Source organism: Pseudorasbora parva, chromosome 6, assembly GCF_024679245.1.
Source record: "Pseudorasbora parva isolate DD20220531a chromosome 6, ASM2467924v1, whole genome shotgun sequence".
NCBI classification, from domain to species: Eukaryota; Metazoa; Chordata; class Actinopteri; order Cypriniformes; family Gobionidae; genus Pseudorasbora; species Pseudorasbora parva.
The window spans coordinates 47,925,516-47,944,419 of NC_090177.1; the positions used below are offsets into that span (position 1 = coordinate 47,925,516).

The window sequence follows — 18,904 nt, forward strand, 5'->3', positions numbered from 1 at the left end:
GTTGCACTGTGATTTTTACTTAGGGCACCTTAAGACTACCTCTTTATCCAGAATGTACTGCCTGAAGCGCTTCAGGGACTTGGTGGTGATGTCCTCCTCCTTCATCATCACCCACTGACGCGCCGAGGAGTACGCCTCCTGCGCCATCCTCCTTTCATGGTCCGTCCCTGCCTGCGGATCAGCCTGAAGGGTCTTGTGCAGGCTGTACCACTGCCACATCTCCATGAATGTGAAGGACCTGAAGCGGCCCTGCCCATAAATGGCCCTGTCCACATTTGTTTCGAGATGGCAGGACACCTGTGGCAGCAGCTGCACGTACCGCAGCAGGAGATCCTTCACCCAGTCACCTTGGCTTGCTGTTTTGGCATGGCGGCTCTCTTTGACGTGAACATCAAGGATACTAAAATATCAAATAAGATAATGTGTTTATTTAAAAAAAAGAACAAATCATGAACATTTTGATTCTGTTTAGTGCAACATATACTTACTACTTTATGTAGCCGACATCGTTCTCCACCAGCCATTTAAAACTCTGGCCGTTATACTTGCCAAAGTTCAAATGGAGCTGGCCAAGGTACTGCACTGATGGGGTTGAGGTAACGGCAAAGCATCTCTTTTTGGCTGAAGACAGATATTTTATTTGACTTTAATGACTAGCACAAAAAAAATCTATGCTGCCGTGTAAACAAAGGGTGGAAACACATCAACAGCTCAAGTGCCAAAATATAATACTTATACAGACCTTCCTCACAGGCCGTCTTTTTATCCAGGACCGTGTTTGTCTCGTAGCAGGTGTTACGAGAAGCCCGTAACTTTGCCTCCTTGGAAGCCTTGAGAAGGCATTGTTGCCTGTTTTGTGGCACACTTGTATCTACAATATTCAATGCTGGCAACAGTGGGTCCATTTTAAACACACCTGTAGAAAACAGTCTGTTATATAATCATCATAATGATACACACAGTGGCAAAGAAAAAATTGTTTTACCAGAAACAAAGGCTTATCTGCTTATCTCTCTTTATTACACATAACTTACACATTCGTGGTCATAGTGATAATAAAAATTAAAGTCTAAGCCTAAAAACTGAGGAGGAGTGAGGGCGCATTACTGACAGGCTTTCCTAATAAAAAAAATCAACCATGGTTTTATTATATGTGCGTGTGTGTGTGTGTGTGTATATATATATAAAAAATTTATTTTCCTATATTTTTATAATGATGCTTTCCAGTTATTATTTTGCTTTGTTCTTGTTTTCTTAAGTGTGTATTTGGCCTCTGAGGAGTGACTGAAGGTCTGTCCTACACAGCAAAAACTCCAGTGTTAAATTAACTCTCCCGAGAGTACATGTGAGACCACACTCAAGAGTGTTAAAGTGTTAAAATAAGAGTGTTAAAGTAACACTGAAGCAGTGTTAAAGTTAATAAGATAATTAACTGATTATTGGCAATTATTGAAGATACCTGATGATAACAAGCAGAATCACCAAATGAGAACATCACAATTCACAAGTGGACATATTTTCCATTTGTAATTGCAAAGCAACTCAGAGACAAAGTGTGTTTATCCAAAAATCATAAAAACAAAATTAACAGATAATTAGATGTTGATGATTTATGGTTCATTTGAAGTCACCATTGTGGAGGGAAGCGTTTGCTTTAGTTGGGCTCTTGGTCCCCGTACGTGTGTTAGCGTTTCTTAGGCTGCTGTAACTGTGTGTGTGTGAAACACAAGAGTTGTGGCTGAGAAAGCAAAGCTAAAGTGACATCAGGTGTTGTCAGCTCCTTGTTGATGATAACTAAATCATCAGAAAGTGTGCATCTGATATTATGTTTTTATTTGGTTCAATAGTAATTTGTTTATAGCCTCTGCAGTATTGGCACCAATAGCCTTATCCTGAAGGATAATAAAGTACATACACCCAATGTTTTGAGAAAATATTTCCCATGATCACACACAGACATCAAGGTTTGGCCTATGTTTCACAACAACGGTGACACAAAAACGCTTCCTGCTGCAATGCATGATGGGTGGCTTCGTAGTACAAAACTGATGCTTGATTGTCACCATTGTTGTGAATCATAGGCCAAATCTTGATATCTGTGTGTGACCATGGGAAATATTTTCTCAAAACATTGGGTACACATACTTTTTTTTCTCATCCATCAGGATAGGTGGTCCTTTTATTGCTATTGGTGCCAATAATGCAGATTCACAAGATTATAGAGGCTATAAACAAATAACTATTGTGTCAAACAAGAACACAAAAAACAACATCAGATGCTCACTTTCTGATGATTTAGTTATCATCAACAAGGAGCTGACAACACCTGATGTCACATTAGCTTCGCTTTCTCAGCCACAACTCTTGTGTTTCACACACACACAGTTACAGCAGCCTAAGAAACGCTATCACACGTACGGGGACCAAGAGCCCAACTAAAGCAAACGCTTCCCTCCACAATGGTGACTTCAAATGAACCATAAATCCTCAACATCTAAACCTCTGTTAATTCTCAGTAAGAGCTTCTGTAGACGTCTGACTCTGACAGAAATAGTCAAAGTGTGTCTTATATCTGTGATTAAGGGCAGCACAGTGTCTCAGTGGGAAACACTGGCTCCTCACAACAAGAAGATCCTGGATTGAATCCTGAGCCAGAGAGTCTTTCCTTCAGGTCTGGTTTCTCTCATGATCCAAAAATGTGTGAATTACAGATGATAAGTTGTCTAAAGTGTCTAAAGGTGTGAGTGAAATTTCTTTTATTTTTATGATTCTTGGATAAACACACTTTGTCTGTGAGTTGCTTTGCAATTACAAATGGAAAATATGTCCACTTGTGAATTGTGATGTTCTCATTTGGTGATTCTGCTTGTTATCATCAGGTATCTTCAATAATTGCCAATAATCAGTTAATTATCTTATTAACTTTAACACTGCTTCAGTGTTACTTTAACACTCTTATTTTAACACTTTAACACTCTTGAGTGTGGTCTCACATGTACTCTCAGGAGAGTTAATTTAATACTTGAGTTTTTGCTGTGTATGTGTGATGTGTCACTAAACACTTATTAGCAACAAGGTTTCGTGTGTTTGGATTTTTGAGATATACACACCCCCAACATGCAGTGCCGTAACAGTGTTTTGCTTGTTTGTTTATATTTTATTTTATTTGTTTTCTTTTTTCTTTTACTGAAACACTAGAGAGTCAAGATTAATATTGCCTGTACTATTGTTTGCACCTCCCGCTGTTGAAACCGCACACTATTCTTAAGTAAATTTTTCTTTTAACTAATTACACTCCTGACTTGGTCTTCATTTTTCACTACTGGTCTTGGGTCATAAACTTAACAACTTTGGTTTTATTATAGTGTGCATGCAACCATGGGTTTATTATAGTGTGCATGCAACCATGGTTTTATTATAGTTTACATGCAACCATGGTTTTATTATAGTGTGCATGCAACCATGGGTTTATTATAGTGTACATGCAACCATGGGTTTATTATAGTGTGCATGCAACCATGGGTTTATTATAGTGTACATGTAACCATGGTTTTATTATAGTCTGCATGTAACCATGGTTTTATTATAGCGTGCATGCAACCTTGGTTTTATTATAGTTTACATGCAACCATGGGTTTATTATAGTCTGCATGTAACCATGGTTTTATTATAGTGTGCATGCAACCATGGGTTTATTATAGTGTACATGTAACCATGGGTTTATTATAGTGTGCATGCAACCATGGTTTTATTATAGTCTGCATGCAACCATGGTTTTATTATAGTGTGCATGTAACCATGGTTTTATTACAGTGTGCATGCAACCATGGTTTTATTACAGTGTGCATGCAACCATGGTTTTATTATAGTGTGCATGCAACCATGGGTTTATTATAGTGTACATGTAACCATGCACTGTAAAAAAATGCTGTAAAAAAACGGCCACATTTTGACAGTAAAATGCTGTTTTCCATTAAAACAGTAATATACTGTAGAAAACAATGCATTCTGGGTAATATTTGTCATTTTTGAGAAAATAGCCAACAGTAATATACTGTGAATTAACACGCTTAAAGTCGACACTCAAAGGCTGTGTTCAAAATCATTCCCTATCCCCTTATTCACTATTCCCTACACTAGTTCACTGATATAGACCACTCGACAGAGAGAGAGAAAGAAGAGAGTGAATTCAGACACTGATGAACACCTGCTGTTATCACTGAAGGAAAGAGAAACATGATTTCATCAACTGAAGATAAAAAAAGACATTAAATCTCTGAAGATCTCATCAGAGGATTAAACAAGTCCACAAACAGCATTACCAGCTTCACACATTACTAACCAGACTGACTTTATTTCTGTCAGACGTCTACAGAAGCTCTTATTGAGAATTATCAGATGATGTTTGATTGTTTCTTCTGACGTTACCATTATGGTGATCAGTGTTTGCTTTAGTTGGGCTCTTGAACATTGACACAATAACATTAGTTTATCTCGCTGCTGTAACGGTGTGTTTTCAATACATTTGTTATAGCAAGCAAAGCTGAGACTAAACCATGAGTTGGTTATGTTGACTATTTAATAATAGTTTAATTCACTAATAATTTACTAGTCTTATCTATAAACATATAGTTCACGCTTAATTTTTTGCAAAACTTGAACCCTAAAATTTTATAACATCAGTATTGACACAACCAGATAATTTGAAGAGCATGGGAACAGCCTGTGGTCAAAACATCTGAATCAATCTGACTCACACAGACATCAAGAATCGGCGTATGAATCTCAGCCGTGGTGACACTCAAAACTCCCAGCATGCTTTGCGGCACGAATAAATTATGCTGCTGAATAGCCTGGTTATTTTCTTTAATTCTTATTATTTGCGTTTATTTTTGCTGCTGTTGTTGTGTTGACTTTGAGTAGTGTTTTGTGATGTTCAGAGTTGATCTGTTCGTTTTTTTTATTGATTGTCACCATTGTTGAGATTCATGTGCTGATTCTTCATCTCTATGCGAGTCTAAATGACAGCAGAGAGCAAACTAATTTTTGAAATCATGACTTTATAAATTATAACTAATTCCTAATCAGTGGTTGATAATTTCAGAAGTGTCCCAGTTTAATAACGTAAAATAAGAGTAAATGTATGCATTTTTAAAAGAATGGGTTTGTTTGGGGAAGAAACACGGGACAAGATTAACAAGCTAAACATCCTATTACAATTATAGCAAAGCATGGTCAATAACTTCTGACCATGTTTTTTTCTTGGCTTTTTTGCTACAATAAATGTGTTTAAGAAACACACAGTTATAGCAGACTGACTATCATTACAAAGTCAAGGGCCAAGATCCCAACTGAAGCAAACACTGATCACGATAATGGTGACCAAATATTTTCAATTAAACATCAACACCTAAAGATCTGTTGATTCTCAATAAGAGCTTCTGTAGACGTCTGACATAAATAAAGTCAGTCTGGTTAGTAATGTGTGAAGCTGGTAATAATGTTTGTGGAGTTGTTCAATCCTCTGCTGAGATCTTCAGATCTTTAATGTCTTCTTTTATCTTCAGTTGATTTAATCTAAAGCTGTGGCTGAAGTCAGTTGTAGTTCTTGTGTTTCTCTGTCCTTCAGTGATTCTTGCTAACAGGTGTTCTCAGTTATCACTTAATTAATCTCTTAATTATCTCATGAACTTCAACAATGCTTCAATTACTCTAACACTCTGTAGTGTGTACACTCTTCAGTGTTCATTTAAAACTGAAGATTTTGCTGTGGGGTTAAAAGGGTTAAAGGGGTTAGATGAAAAAACCCACAGTGGGAACCGTAAATTAACAGTAAGAAACTGTAAATTAATTTACAGAAAAGTTCTGTAAAAAAACAGCACTTTACTGGCAACCAGAGCTGCCAGTAGATTACCGTTAAATCAAGGAAAAACAGTAATATACTGTAAAACATAACAGTCAAATTTATCAGATGAATCAAGATATTTTCACTGAAATATTAGTGAAAGTTATTAGAAAAAAAGTTGTGCAAAGTCAGTAACTGATAAGGAGAGTAAATATTAAAATGACCTGAGTTTATGTGTTGTTGCACAAGATGATATAGAAGAGATCTTTTAGATGAATTCATTAGTTTTGTGGGTTACCGTTGTGCTGAAGAGTAGAGCCTGTGCTTCAGTCCAGGATGAGCAGAGAAACATTGATGATATGCTGCCTGATGCTTTCTTTAACGGCAGTGACTGTGTTTGCTGATGCAGTTATGAGCCGTTTGTTGAGTAATTTATCACATACGTGTGTGCTATTGCTCACAATGAACCGCAAAAAGTGAAGTTAAAGTCATGTTTCTAAATCATTTTACTACTACACCTTACACGTGTGAAATGACTCAAATGTAGTTTTACGATACAAACACCTATAAATACTAGTTTTAAAATGAGAACTGTTTGAAGCAATCAGTTTTCCAAATGAAAAGTTATCTTTCATGGTATTATTACGGTAAAATACTGTAAAAAATGAGAGCTGTATATAAACAGTAGAGGGCTGTAAATTAACAGTACATTGCTGGCAACCACAGCTGCCAGTAGATTACCGTTATTTTACGACACAATTTTTTACAGTGCAGTGTGTACAGGGGAGAGCGCGAACGCAGTCCCCCACTACCATAAATTATGCAGTCGAGATTCCCACATTTGGGGAATTCGCAGGGGTCAGCACAACCGGAGTGCAATGGCCGAGCCTCGCCCTGGGTGAACCACCTTCCTGATCATGGTGTCTCCCCTGCCAGGTAAGTATGAGTTGCCTGGCCTCCAGGCAGAGGCGCCCTATCCCCCTTCGCCATCCTCAAACACGGTGACCTTCCCCTCCCCCAAGAAAAGGAAGGACGGGGCACCTTCCATTGCTTGACTGCTGCGTGCGTGCGTGCGTGACCTTGATTTGAATCAGGTGTCCCTAATCCATCCAACACAAACCCCTGATTCGACTCATCAGCTCGTTGGTAAAGACTCTCAAATAAGAGGGACATCAAAAAACGTGCTGTGACGGTGATGAGTCAGCCGGCCGGCAACCGACGCTTTTGTTCTTCTTTTTTCCCTATGCTCATATGACCGCAGCTTGCTGCTTTCTCTGTGGCACGGTCATCGTTGCGTCACCTCATCGTCATTCTGTATGCGCTTCCTGCGTATTTCTGTATTCTCTGACAAAATTCCAGTGGTGTTGTTGGTTCTTCTATTAGTCACAACAATTCGCAGTCCCCAAAAAGGGGAAGCACACCGTTCCTGGAGGCACTGCAATACCAGGTCGATGCGTGGAGTGGACGGAGCAAGCCCCGGTTCCGGCTCCATGTGCCAAAAATCAATTTAATATGCAGTCCCCGGATAGGGGCCGTATCAGATATTAAACTGATAAGAACAGATACTACACTTGATCTTAGCCAAAAGGCCGAGAAGCGATGACACAATGACGCAGCGGCAGGGGAGCCGGCAAAGGCGACGCCCATCTGGGAAGCGGTGAGGGGGGGAGGGTTGGCAAAGGCCTTACGTCGTAGAGACCTGAAACTTTGAGGGATGGTACTAGCCACTCGCTCTACAACATCACCAAGGCTGGCCCCCCGATGGGCCCGGCACGAAATGGCTCGTAGCTCCCAAACCGCACGCCGCAGAACCAAGTGTCTTATATCATCGGAATCCTTGGCTCGAGCCGAGCGAGACGCATGCCTCGGATTCGAAGGTTGCGCTGGCGAAATTTTCGGGTATTTGGGATTTTGTGAAAAACCTACTTTTGCACACTAGTCCTAGGTCTTTTGCCCGATCTGGCCCAAACCAGTGCAGAAAGATTCTCTGGAGTCTGACTGTCCGTCCAGATCGGAAAAAAAGTGGGAATTTCGATTCAGCTTGGCGGCGGCAGGCCGAAACCTACGGGCTGGGCGAGGCGGGGTCTGCTAGAACGGCTATAGCTCTTGGACGGAACGAGACAATTTCACCCAAGCCGGTACACCCGTGCACGGGCTCAGTCTGGGGTCAGGCGAGAAAGGACGCGGTGAATGGCCACCTAGTGGCGCTTTAAAATGAAAAAGCAACAACATGAGAGCGGCTATAGGCGAACGTATGTCGCGTGCTTTTTCACAGCACGCGCACGAGACAGTCGTACCATACGACAGAAAACCTCCATCCGAACAACTTTGCCTTTGGGACCACTGCTGTCAATCAACTCGTCCGTTGAATATCAAAGTTTGTGGGAAAAACCACATTCGGCAAACCGGTCGCAGGTTTCGACAACCTCGATGAAACAAACGCAGTTCAGTTCTCTGAACTCTCCGGGTCACTGGCTGACACAGCAGAAAGAGACAGAAACATAACAAAACTGGTGCAACTTCACCCTTTGGGGCAGTGGGCGGCGCCACAAGCGTCAAGAACCGCACGCTTTTTCCCTCCACGCTATCTGCTTTTAACCAGTGTGTACAGGGGAGAGCGCGAACGCAGTCCCCCACTACCATAAATTATGCAGTCGAGATTCCCACATTTGGGGAATTCGCAGGGGTCAGCACAACCAGAGTGCAATGGCCGAGCCTCGCCCTGGGTGAACCACCTTCCTGATCATGGTGTCTCCCCTGCCAGGTAAGTATGAGTTGCCTGGCCTCCAGGCAGAGGCCCCCTATCCCCCTTCGCCATCCTCAAACACGGTGACCTTCCCCTCCCCCAAGAAAAGGAAGGACGGGGCACCTTCCATTGCTTGACTGCTGCGTGCGTGCGTGCGTGACCTTGATTTGAATCAGGTGTCCCTAATCCATCCAACACAAACCCCTGATTCGACTCATCAGCTCGTTGGTAAAGACTCTCAAATAAGAGGGACATCAAAAAACGTGCTGTGACGGTGATGAGTCAGCCGGCCGGCAACCGACGCTTTTGTTCTTCTTTTTTCCCTATGCTCATATGACCGCAGCTTGCTGCTTTCTCTGTGGCACGGTCATCGTTGCGTCACCTCATCGTCATTCTGTATGCGCTTCCTGCGTATTTCTGTATTCTCTGACAAAATTCCAGTGGTGTTGTTGGTTCTTCTATTAGTCACAACAATTCGCAGTCCCCAAAAAGGGGAAGCACACCGTTCCTGGAGGCACTGCAATACCAGGTCGATGCGTGGAGTGGACGGAGCAAGCCCCGGTTCCGGCTCCATGTGCCAAAAATCAATTTAATATGCAGTCCCCGGATAGGGGACGTATCAGATATTAAACTGATAAGAACAGATACTACACTTGATCTTAGCCAAAAGGCCGAGAAGCGATGACACAATGACGCAGCGGCAGGGGAGCGGGCAAAGGCGACGCCCATCTGGGAAGCGGTGAGGGGGGGAGGGTTGGCAAAGGCCTTACGTCGTAGAGACCTGAAACTTTGAGGGATGGTACTAGCCACTCGCTCTACAACATCACCAAGGCTGGCCCCCCGATGGGCCCGGCACGAAATGGCTCGTAGCTCCCAAACCGCACGCCGCAGAACCAAGTGTCTTATATCATCGGAATCCTTGGCTCGAGCCGAGCGAGACGCATGCCTCGGATTCGAAGGTTGCGCTGGCGAAATTTTCGGGTATTTGGGATTTTGTGAAAAACCTACTTTTGCACACTAGTCCTAGGTCTTTTGCCCGATCTGGCCCAAACCAGTGCAGAAAGATTCTCTGGAGTCTGACTGTCCGTCCAGATCGGAAAAAAGTGGGAATTTCGATTCAGCTTGGCGGCGGCAGGCCGAAACCTACGGGCTGGGCGAGGCGGGGTCTGCTAGAACGGCTATAGCTCTTGGACGGAACGAGACAATTTCACCCAAGCCGGTACACCCGTGCACGGGCTCAGTCTGGGGTCAGGCGAGAAAGGACGCGGTGAATGGCCACCTAGTGGCGCTTTAAAATGAAAAAGCAACAACATGAGAGCGGCTATAGGCGAACGTATGTCGCGTGCTTTTTCACAGCACGCGCACGAGACAGTCGTACCATACGACAGAAAACCTCCATCCGAACAACTTTGCCTTTGGGACCACTGCTGTCAATCAACTCGTCCGTTGAATATCAAAGTTTGTGGGAAAAACCACATTCGGCAAACCGGTCGCAGGTTTCGACAACCTCGATGAAAACAAACGCAGTTCAGTTCTCTGAACTCTCCGGGTCACTGGCTGACACAGCAGAAAGAGACAGAAACATAACAAAACTGGTGCAACTTCACCCTTTGGGGCAGTGGGCGGCGCCACAAGCGTCAAGAACCGCACGCTTTTTCCCTCCACGCTATCTGCTTTTAACCAGTGTGTACAGGGGAGAGCGCGAACGCAGTCCCCCACTACCATAAATTATGCAGTCGAGATTCCCACATTTGGGGAATTCGCAGGGGTCAGCACAACCGGAGTGCAATGGCCGAGCCTCGCCCTGGGTGAACCACCTTCCTGATCATGGTGTCTCCCCTGCCAGGTAAGTATGAGTTGCCTGGCCTCCAGGCAGAGGCCCCCTATCCCCCTTCGCCATCCTCAAACACGGTGACCTTCCCCTCCCCCAAGAAAAGGAAGGACGGGGCACCTTCCATTGCTTGACTGCTGCGTGCGTGCGTGCGTGACCTTGATTTGAATCAGGTGTCCCTAATCCATCCAACACAAACCCCTGATTCGACTCATCAGCTCGTTGGTAAAGACTCTCAAATAAGAGGGACATCAAAAAACGTGCTGTGACGGTGATGAGTCAGCCGGCCGGCAACCGACGCTTTTGTTCTTCTTTTTTCCCTATGCTCATATGACCGCAGCTTGCTGCTTTCTCTGTGGCACGGTCATCGTTGCGTCACCTCATCGTCATTCTGTATGCGCTTCCTGCGTATTTCTGTATTCTCTGACAAAATTCCAGTGGTGTTGTTGGTTCTTCTATTAGTCACAACAATTCGCAGTCCCCAAAAAGGGGAAGCACACCGTTCCTGGAGGCACTGCAATACCAGGTCGATGCGTGGAGTGGACGGAGCAAGCCCCGGTTCCGGCTCCATGTGCCAAAAATCAATTTAATATGCAGTCCCCGGATAGGGGCCGTATCAGATATTAAACTGATAAGAACAGATACTACACTTGATCTTAGCCAAAAGGCCGAGAAGCGATGACACAATGACGCAGCGGCAGGGGAGCCGGCAAAGGCGACGCCCATCTGGGAAGCGGTGAGGGGGGGAGGGTTGGCAAAGGCCTTACGTCGTAGAGACCTGAAACTTTGAGGGATGGTACTAGCCACTCGCTCTACAACATCACCAAGGCTGGCCCCCCGATGGGCCCGGCACGAAATGGCTCGTAGCTCCCAAACCGCACGCCGCAGAACCAAGTGTCTTATATCATCGGAATCCTTGGCTCGAGCCGAGCGAGACGCATGCCTCGGATTCGAAGGTTGCGCTGGCGAAATTTTCGGGTATTTGGGATTTTGTGAAAAACCTACTTTTGCACACTAGTCCTAGGTCTTTTGCCCGATCTGGCCCAAACCAGTGCAGAAAGATTCTCTGGAGTCTGACTGTCCGTCCAGATCGGAAAAAAAGTGGGAATTTCGATTCAGCTTGGCGGCGGCAGGCCGAAACCTACGGGCTGGGCGAGGCGGGGTCTGCTAGAACGGCTATAGCTCTTGGACGGAACGAGACAATTTCACCCAAGCCGGTACACCCGTGCACGGGCTCAGTCTGGGGTCAGGCGAGAAAGGACGCGGTGAATGGCCACCTAGTGGCGCTTTAAAATGAAAAAGCAACAACATGAGAGCGGCTATAGGCGAACGTATGTCGCGTGCTTTTTCACAGCACGCGCACGAGACAGTCGTACCATACGACAGAAAACCTCCATCCGAACAACTTTGCCTTTGGGACCACTGCTGTCAATCAACTCGTCCGTTGAATATCAAAGTTTGTGGGAAAAACCACATTCGGCAAACCGGTCGCAGGTTTCGACAACCTCGATGAAAACAAACGCAGTTCAGTTCTCTGAACTCTCCGGGTCACTGGCTGACACAGCAGAAAGAGACAGAAACATAACAAAACTGGTGCAACTTCACCCTTTGGGGCAGTGGGCGGCGCCACAAGCGTCAAGAACCGCACGCTTTTTCCCTCCACGCTATCTGCTTTTAACCAGTGTGTACAGGGGAGAGCGCGAACGCAGTCCCCCACTACCATAAATTATGCAGTCGAGATTCCCACATTTGGGGAATTCGCAGGGGTCAGCACAACCGGAGTGCAATGGCCGAGCCTCGCCCTGGGTGAACCACCTTCCTGATCATGGTGTCTCCCCTGCCAGGTAAGTATGAGTTGCCTGGCCTCCAGGCAGAGGCCCCCTATCCCCCTTCGCCATCCTCAAACACGGTGACCTTCCCCTCCCCCAAGAAAAGGAAGGACGGGGCACCTTCCATTGCTTGACTGCTGCGTGCGTGCGTGCGTGACCTTGATTTGAATCAGGTGTCCCTAATCCATCCAACACAAACCCCTGATTCGACTCATCAGCTCGTTGGTAAAGACTCTCAAATAAGAGGGACATCAAAAAACGTGCTGTGACGGTGATGAGTCAGCCGGCCGGCAACCGACGCTTTTGTTCTTCTTTTTTCCCTATGCTCATATGACCGCAGCTTGCTGCTTTCTCTGTGGCACGGTCATCGTTGCGTCACCTCATCGTCATTCTGTATGCGCTTCCTGCGTATTTCTGTATTCTCTGACAAAATTCCAGTGGTGTTGTTGGTTCTTCTATTAGTCACAACAATTCGCAGTCCCCAAAAAGGGGAAGCACACCGTTCCTGGAGGCACTGCAATACCAGGTCGATGCGTGGAGTGGACGGAGCAAGCCCCGGTTCCGGCTCCATGTGCCAAAAATCAATTTAATATGCAGTCCCCGGATAGGGGACGTATCAGATATTAAACTGATAAGAACAGATTTTTTTTTTTCTTTCGAAAAAAGTTTTATTGTCACACATTTCTTTTTTTCCATTCAAACCTCACATTTCTTTTCTTTTTTAAACATACATGTTTACACAGATTAAAACCAACAGTTTTGCATTCTTAGTTAAAATCAGTCAGTGTAGTGTGTTGTGTAAAGTCCATGTATGCAAGTCAGTGTGGTGTTAGAAAAAGGGATAAAAGTATAAATAGCAAATAAATACAAGCCAGTTAAAACACAATAAAATCATTCTGTTTAAAAATCTCTGTTGTGCAGGACCGGGGGTGAGTCCCTATCAAGAATGTCCATTCACTCCAGGTCTCCAGAACAGGTTCAGGACTCCCCGCTTCAAAGGCCCAGCGGAAATCCCCTCTCCTCCGGCCCGCTGGCCCGCTGTTCCCGTAGCCAGAGTGGTGAGGGTGCATCTACGGGCGGCCAAGGTCGGTGGTGGCCGGGACCTCTTTGTGCAGCCTCGGCCCCCCCGTCCGAATGACGACGTGCGGCCCACCCTGCAGCGTTGATCTTATCTTCTGCTCGCTCGCGTGGAGGGGGACCGTCACGCGTTTCCCCACCAGCAGGTTTCTGGTGACCCAGATGGCATCCTTTATCAGGTTGAGGGTGAGCCAGAGCGAGGCAAATTCTTGCGATGTTTGGGCTTTGAGGCCCTGACCCACCCCCAGGATGGCGAGCTTGTAGTCCACCTGGGCCCCACCCGCTGGCAGGCACGGGAAAAACAGGGGGCCGGCCCTGGCCCACAGGTCCCGCGCAGCACCGCACTCCCAGAGCAGATGGTGGACGGTCTCCGGGTGGTTGCACCCGGACCGTGGGCAGATGGAGTTTTTGGCCATGCCTCTGGAGTGCATAACCGCCCTGACCGGGAGGATCTCATGAGCCACCATCCACGATAAGTCCTTGTGTCTGTTCTGGAGAGCTGGGTGGGCTGCGTTCCTCCAAACGTCTTTGGCCTCACTTAGTGTGAGGCCTGGAACTGGACTCACCACTTCCCGGTCCTGCACAAGAGAGATGAGGGATTTGTGGTTAGTTAAAATGCTTGCATCATTTGTCTCTAAAAGGAATTTTTTTAAAAATTTCTTTATAAAACTGTACTCTTTTGGCAAATTAAAAGACACTGGGGTTTTCAGGTCGATTGATAAAATTTTTATGCTTCTTAGGTAGGACCCCATCCAGAAACGAGCCATGGCCGCTGTCTTATTCTCTCTGGATGGGGTCAGCGCATATCCGATGTGGAGGGCGGTAAAGCGGCTACCTAAAAACAAGTGGGGGTCCGGGAGGCCTTTTCCGCCATTTTCCTTTCTTTTTTTAAAGACCTCCCTTTTTACTCGTTCCCATTTGGACCCCCACAGGAAATAAAATACCGCCCTCTCCAGGTTGGCCAGGAATCGCCTTGGGGGACTAAAAACAGAAGAAACAAGTAAAATTAGTGGTAAAATTACAGCTTTAAAAACTAAAACCTTGCCTTCAATTGTCAGTTGTCTGAGTCCCCAAAACCCCAGTCTTTGCCTAACTTTCCCTAAGATGTCAGTCCAGTTTCCCCGTCCTCCACCCTCTCTGTCAAATTTTACTCCTAAAACTGTCAGGTCGTTGCCTTTAAAATCCAAATCCAGTCCGCCTGTGTACACGTTTCCCCACGGCCCGAAGAGCTGGGCCTCGGACTTACTCCTGTTGAGCTTAGCGCCCGAGGCCCGACCGTACCAGTCAGTCAAGTCAAGTGCTCTTCGTACTGATAAAAGGTCAGTCGCTAAAAGGGTTACGTCGTCCATATATAAAACACAGGTTGCGGTCAGTCCACCAGTCCCTGGGACGTCCAGTCCTTTAATCCATTTATCCCTTCTCAAGATTTGTGCCAGTGGCTCAATGCAGGCCACATACAGTAGGGGAGATAAAGGACACCCCTGACGGACGCCGCTGTGAATGTTTACAGCTTTGGATAAATGCCCATTAACTGCAAATTTACTGACTAGACTGTTGTATAGCAGTCCCACCCAAGCTATAAACCTCCCTGGGAACCCCATTTTTTCCAGTACCTTAAAAAGGAACTGGTGCGAGATGCGGTCAAAAGCTTTTTCAAAATCTAAATTTAGGACTACTAGCCGAATGTTTCTGTCTCTCGCGTAACAGATGGCGTCTCTAATCAGTACCAGGCTGTCTGTGATCTTCCTACCGGGCACAGCGCATGCTTGATCCAGGTGGATTACGTCCTCTAAAACAGTTGACATGCGTGTAGCTAAAATCTTACTAAAAAGTTTACAATCAAAATTTAAAAGCGTGATTGGTCTCCAGTTCTTCAAGTCAGTCCTGTCTCCTTTTTTATATAAAAGCGAAACTATCCCTACTCTAAAGCTGTCCGGAAGTCTGTCGAGAGTCTCAAATTCTTTAAAAACTGTCAGTAAGTCATGTGCTAAAATGTCCCAGAAAGTCAAATAAAACTCCAAGGGAAGTCCATCCATTCCTGGGGACTTCCCTTTTTTAAAACTTTTGAGAGATTTATTTAATTCTAAAAGAGTAAAATCCTGGGCTAAAAGCACGTTTGGACTCTTTATCTTTGTTTCTAAAAATTCTAAAACTTCATTTAAGATGCCATTGTGTACATTCTTTGGGCTGTATAAATCACTATAAAAAAGTTCTATTTCCCCTAAAATGTCCTCCATATTTTTTGCCTCCCTCCCTCTAAAAGTTTTTAAGATTGTTATTGAGCCTCCCCGTGAAATAGTCTTTTTAAAAAAATATCTTGTACACTTTTCTCCTTCTTCTATCTCTTTTTCTTTGCATCTTAAAATTACTCCCTTACTTTGAGTTTCGGATAAAACTGACATTTCTTTCTTTACTTCCTTTATTTCCTCCTTAAAATCCAATCCATTATTTAAAAGGTTAAAATATCTCTGCAGTCTTTTTTGCAGCCCCATCATGCGTCTTTTTTCTTTATTCTTTTTCTCCTTTCCTATTTTTCTAAAAAAATGTCCTGTCCTTTGTTTTACCATCTCCCACCACTGTGCTCGTGAGTCAAAAAAGTCTTGGAGGGTCTGCCATTGGCTGAACTGCTCCCTATACTCTCGAACCACTTCCTCATCTTTTAATAGGGAGCAGTTCAGCTTCCACAGCCCTCCCCCTACTGTCACACCCGTGGGTAGTGAAAGGGTGCAGGAGACCATCATGTGGTCAGTGAAGAAAAGGGGGGTCAATGTTGCATCGGTTGGCGGGCAGTCCCTTGTAAAAATATAGTCAATACGAGAGGCTCTGGCGCCATCACCACTGAACCAGGTGTAGCCCTCCTCTCTCTGATGCATTGTTTTAAAACAGTCGACTAACTTAAAATCTTTGACCAATTTATTTAATAAAACCGATGTCTTGTCGACCTTAAAATCTTCTCCTACCCTTTTCCTATCTTTTTTTGTTAAAACACAGTTAAAATCCCCTGCTACCACTAGGGGAGCCCTACCTAACATGTGGGGCTGCGAATCTTCTAAAAGCTTGTATCTGTCATTTTTACTTGTGTAACCATACAAATTTAAAACATTAAAATCCTTACCTAAAAAAGTCAGATTAACTAAAATTGCCCGCCCATCCCTCACCACAGTGCTGCCCTTCACCAAGATGTTGGGATTTTTTATTAAAATGGCCACACCGTCATTTCTGTTAAAATTGGAGCCACTCCAGATGGAGGGTCCTTGGGTCCACAGCTCTTCCCATTTTCTGTAATTGGTTAAAAAGGGCAGAGCACACTCTTGCAATAAATAGATGTCTGACTTAAAATTATTTAAACATGATAAAACACTCTGTGCTCGCAAAGTAGACCTCACACTTCTCACATTGATTGTAGAGATAGTGAGGGCCATGAGCAGTATGGTTAAAAATACAAGCATTGATGAAAATAAAAACAGATAAAAAGACTACAGAAATTGCATTAAAATCATGTTACTTCTTGTTGCACCTGACTTTCCTTTTCCCCAGATAAACTGGGGTCAGGAGGGCAAGTGCTCGCCGCCTCAGAATCCACAGAGGAAACCTCTTGTGGATCCTTTGGTGACGATGTTCTTAGCTTAAAGTGCAGAAAGGAGACTTCATTTGGAGAGTCTGCAGGCCACATACGGTTCAGATCTTCCGAAGAGGAACTATCTGGCCGATGCGATGCCCGCAGCCTTTTCTCCTCTGTTTGAAGCAGAGGAGATCTCGCAGACCTTTTCTGCACTTGAGCATTTGGGAGTGAACACTCGGTTTCACTCCCACTATCCACCCCACTAACCTCCGATACGGTGTAGAGGGAGGAAGCCGTTTCATCTTCCTCCTCCTCCATTTTGTCTTTGCTTTTTTCTTGTTGGGGAGTGGCTTCCTCCCCCTTTTCATTAACGAATTCTGACTCCGCCCCTGTGGCCGCCCCACTTCTTTCTTCTTTTCCAATCCCTGAGGCTGGCTGGGAATGTGAAATTCCCGCCAAAACCTCAGGGCCCGCCTCCTCCTCTCTTTGTTCTTTTGATTGTTCCTTTGGTGGGGCGGCCATTTTGTTCCCTTTCAACTTGTTGGCAAAACTTTTAGGGCAATCTCTGTAGAAATGGTTAGCATCTCCACAGAGATTACACCGTCTGCCATTGGTACATTCCTCAAAAATGTGACCAATTTCTCTGCACTTCCTACACACAATTTCTTGGCATGCCTCAGCGAGGTGTCCCATTTTCCCACATTTTCGGCACAATTTGGGCATTCCCTGATAATGAATGTAGCCGCGGTTCTCTCCCAGCACAATCATTGAGGGTAAATGACTCAGACCCTGGAATCCGCTTGGATCTTCCCACTGTTTAATGGGAACTCTCCAAGCGCAATTCCAGATGCCGTCTTCGTCAAGCACCTTGACTGGTGGACTTCGAACCGTGCAAAATCTACCCAGCCATACAGCAACATCATCTCCACTCACTGTTTCATTGAACATTCTAACAATCACTGTTTTAATAGAATTGTCAGAAAGTTTCTCAACATTGAACATGGAGAACTGGGTCTTGCAATGCTCAAATCGTTGCCAGAAATCTTGCAACAAGGAAGCAGATCTAAAACTGACATCGAAACCTTTGTTCAGGGGCAGAGTCATTAAACAATTTAAATCACTGGCATTAAAATTGAGGGTTTTTTGGATGAGCTTCCTGGAGAAGTCTAAACGAGACAACCCCAGGAGCTTACCCTCCACCTCTCTAAATAAAAATCGCACGCTGTGGTGCCTCCGCATGCCGGCACGAGCAGCCGACATGGTGGAGGCACCGACAGCCTAAAAAAAAAACGTAAAAGATCAATAAATACAATAAATAGATAAAAGAATAAAAGTCTTACCTTAAAACTGCTAACCTGTAAAACCAGCAGGGTCACTCTCCCTCTAAAAAGTTGTACGGCTCGGGACACCAGAAGCTCTCGAGCCAGGAAACCTTGAAGAGGCGATCGCAGTCTCAACCGTTCGACAAGACACTTGATCTTAGCCAAAAGGCCGAGAAGCGATGACACAATGACGCAGCGGCAGGGGAGCCGGCAAAGGCGACGCCCATCTGGGAAGCGGTGAGGGGGGGAGGGTTGGCAAAGGCCTTACGTCGTAGAGACCTGAAACTTTGAGGGATGGTACTAGCCACTCGCTCTACAACATCACCAAGGCTGGCCCCCCGATGGGCCCGGCACGAAATGGCTCGTAGCTCCCAAACCGCACGCCGCAGAACCAAGTGTCTTATATCATCGGAATCCTTGGCTCGAGCCGAGCGAGACGCATGCCTCGGATTCGAAGGTTGCGCTGGCGAAATTTTCGGGTATTTGGGATTTTGTGAAAAACCTACTTTTGCACACTAGTCCTAGGTCTTTTGCCCGATCTGGCCCAAACCAGTGCAGAAAGATTCTCTGGAGTCTGACTGTCCGTCCAGATCGGAAAAAAAGTGGGAATTTCGATTCAGCTTGGCGGCGGCAGGCCGAAACCTACGGGCTGGGCGAGGCGGGGTCTGCTAGAACGGCTATAGCTCTTGGAC

The 18,904-nt window shown here is 45.2% G+C and overlaps 7 non-coding genes and 1 pseudogene across 7 annotated transcripts; all 8 read right to left on the reverse strand.

The window, feature by feature from the left end:
• Positions 1-6,625: 6,625 nt before the first annotated feature.
• LOC137080321 (U1 spliceosomal RNA) lies at positions 6,626-6,789 on the reverse strand. Its single transcript, XR_010906174.1, has one exon. It is a non-coding gene; the product is annotated as a U1 spliceosomal RNA (small nuclear RNA).
• A 466-nt stretch (positions 6,790-7,255) lies between these two features.
• LOC137080056 (U2 spliceosomal RNA) lies at positions 7,256-7,446 on the reverse strand. The gene has a single exon (XR_010905976.1). It is a non-coding gene; the product is annotated as a U2 spliceosomal RNA (small nuclear RNA).
• Positions 7,447-8,453: 1,007 nt separating this feature from the next.
• On the reverse strand, positions 8,454-8,617 carry LOC137079621 (U1 spliceosomal RNA). The gene has a single exon (XR_010905570.1). It is a non-coding gene; the product is annotated as a U1 spliceosomal RNA (small nuclear RNA).
• Positions 8,618-9,083: 466 nt separating this feature from the next.
• LOC137079759 (U2 spliceosomal RNA) lies at positions 9,084-9,274 on the reverse strand. The gene has a single exon (XR_010905697.1). It is a non-coding gene; the product is annotated as a U2 spliceosomal RNA (small nuclear RNA).
• A 1,007-nt stretch (positions 9,275-10,281) lies between these two features.
• On the reverse strand, positions 10,282-10,445 carry LOC137080323 (U1 spliceosomal RNA). Its single transcript, XR_010906176.1, has one exon. It is a non-coding gene; the product is annotated as a U1 spliceosomal RNA (small nuclear RNA).
• A 466-nt stretch (positions 10,446-10,911) lies between these two features.
• LOC137080058 (U2 spliceosomal RNA) lies at positions 10,912-11,102 on the reverse strand. Its single transcript, XR_010905978.1, has one exon. It is a non-coding gene; the product is annotated as a U2 spliceosomal RNA (small nuclear RNA).
• Positions 11,103-12,110: 1,008 nt separating this feature from the next.
• On the reverse strand, positions 12,111-12,274 carry LOC137080324 (U1 spliceosomal RNA). Its single transcript, XR_010906177.1, has one exon. It is a non-coding gene; the product is annotated as a U1 spliceosomal RNA (small nuclear RNA).
• Positions 12,275-12,740: 466 nt separating this feature from the next.
• On the reverse strand, positions 12,741-12,921 carry LOC137080079 (U2 spliceosomal RNA; annotated as a pseudogene).
• Positions 12,922-18,904: the final 5,983 nt, after the last annotated feature.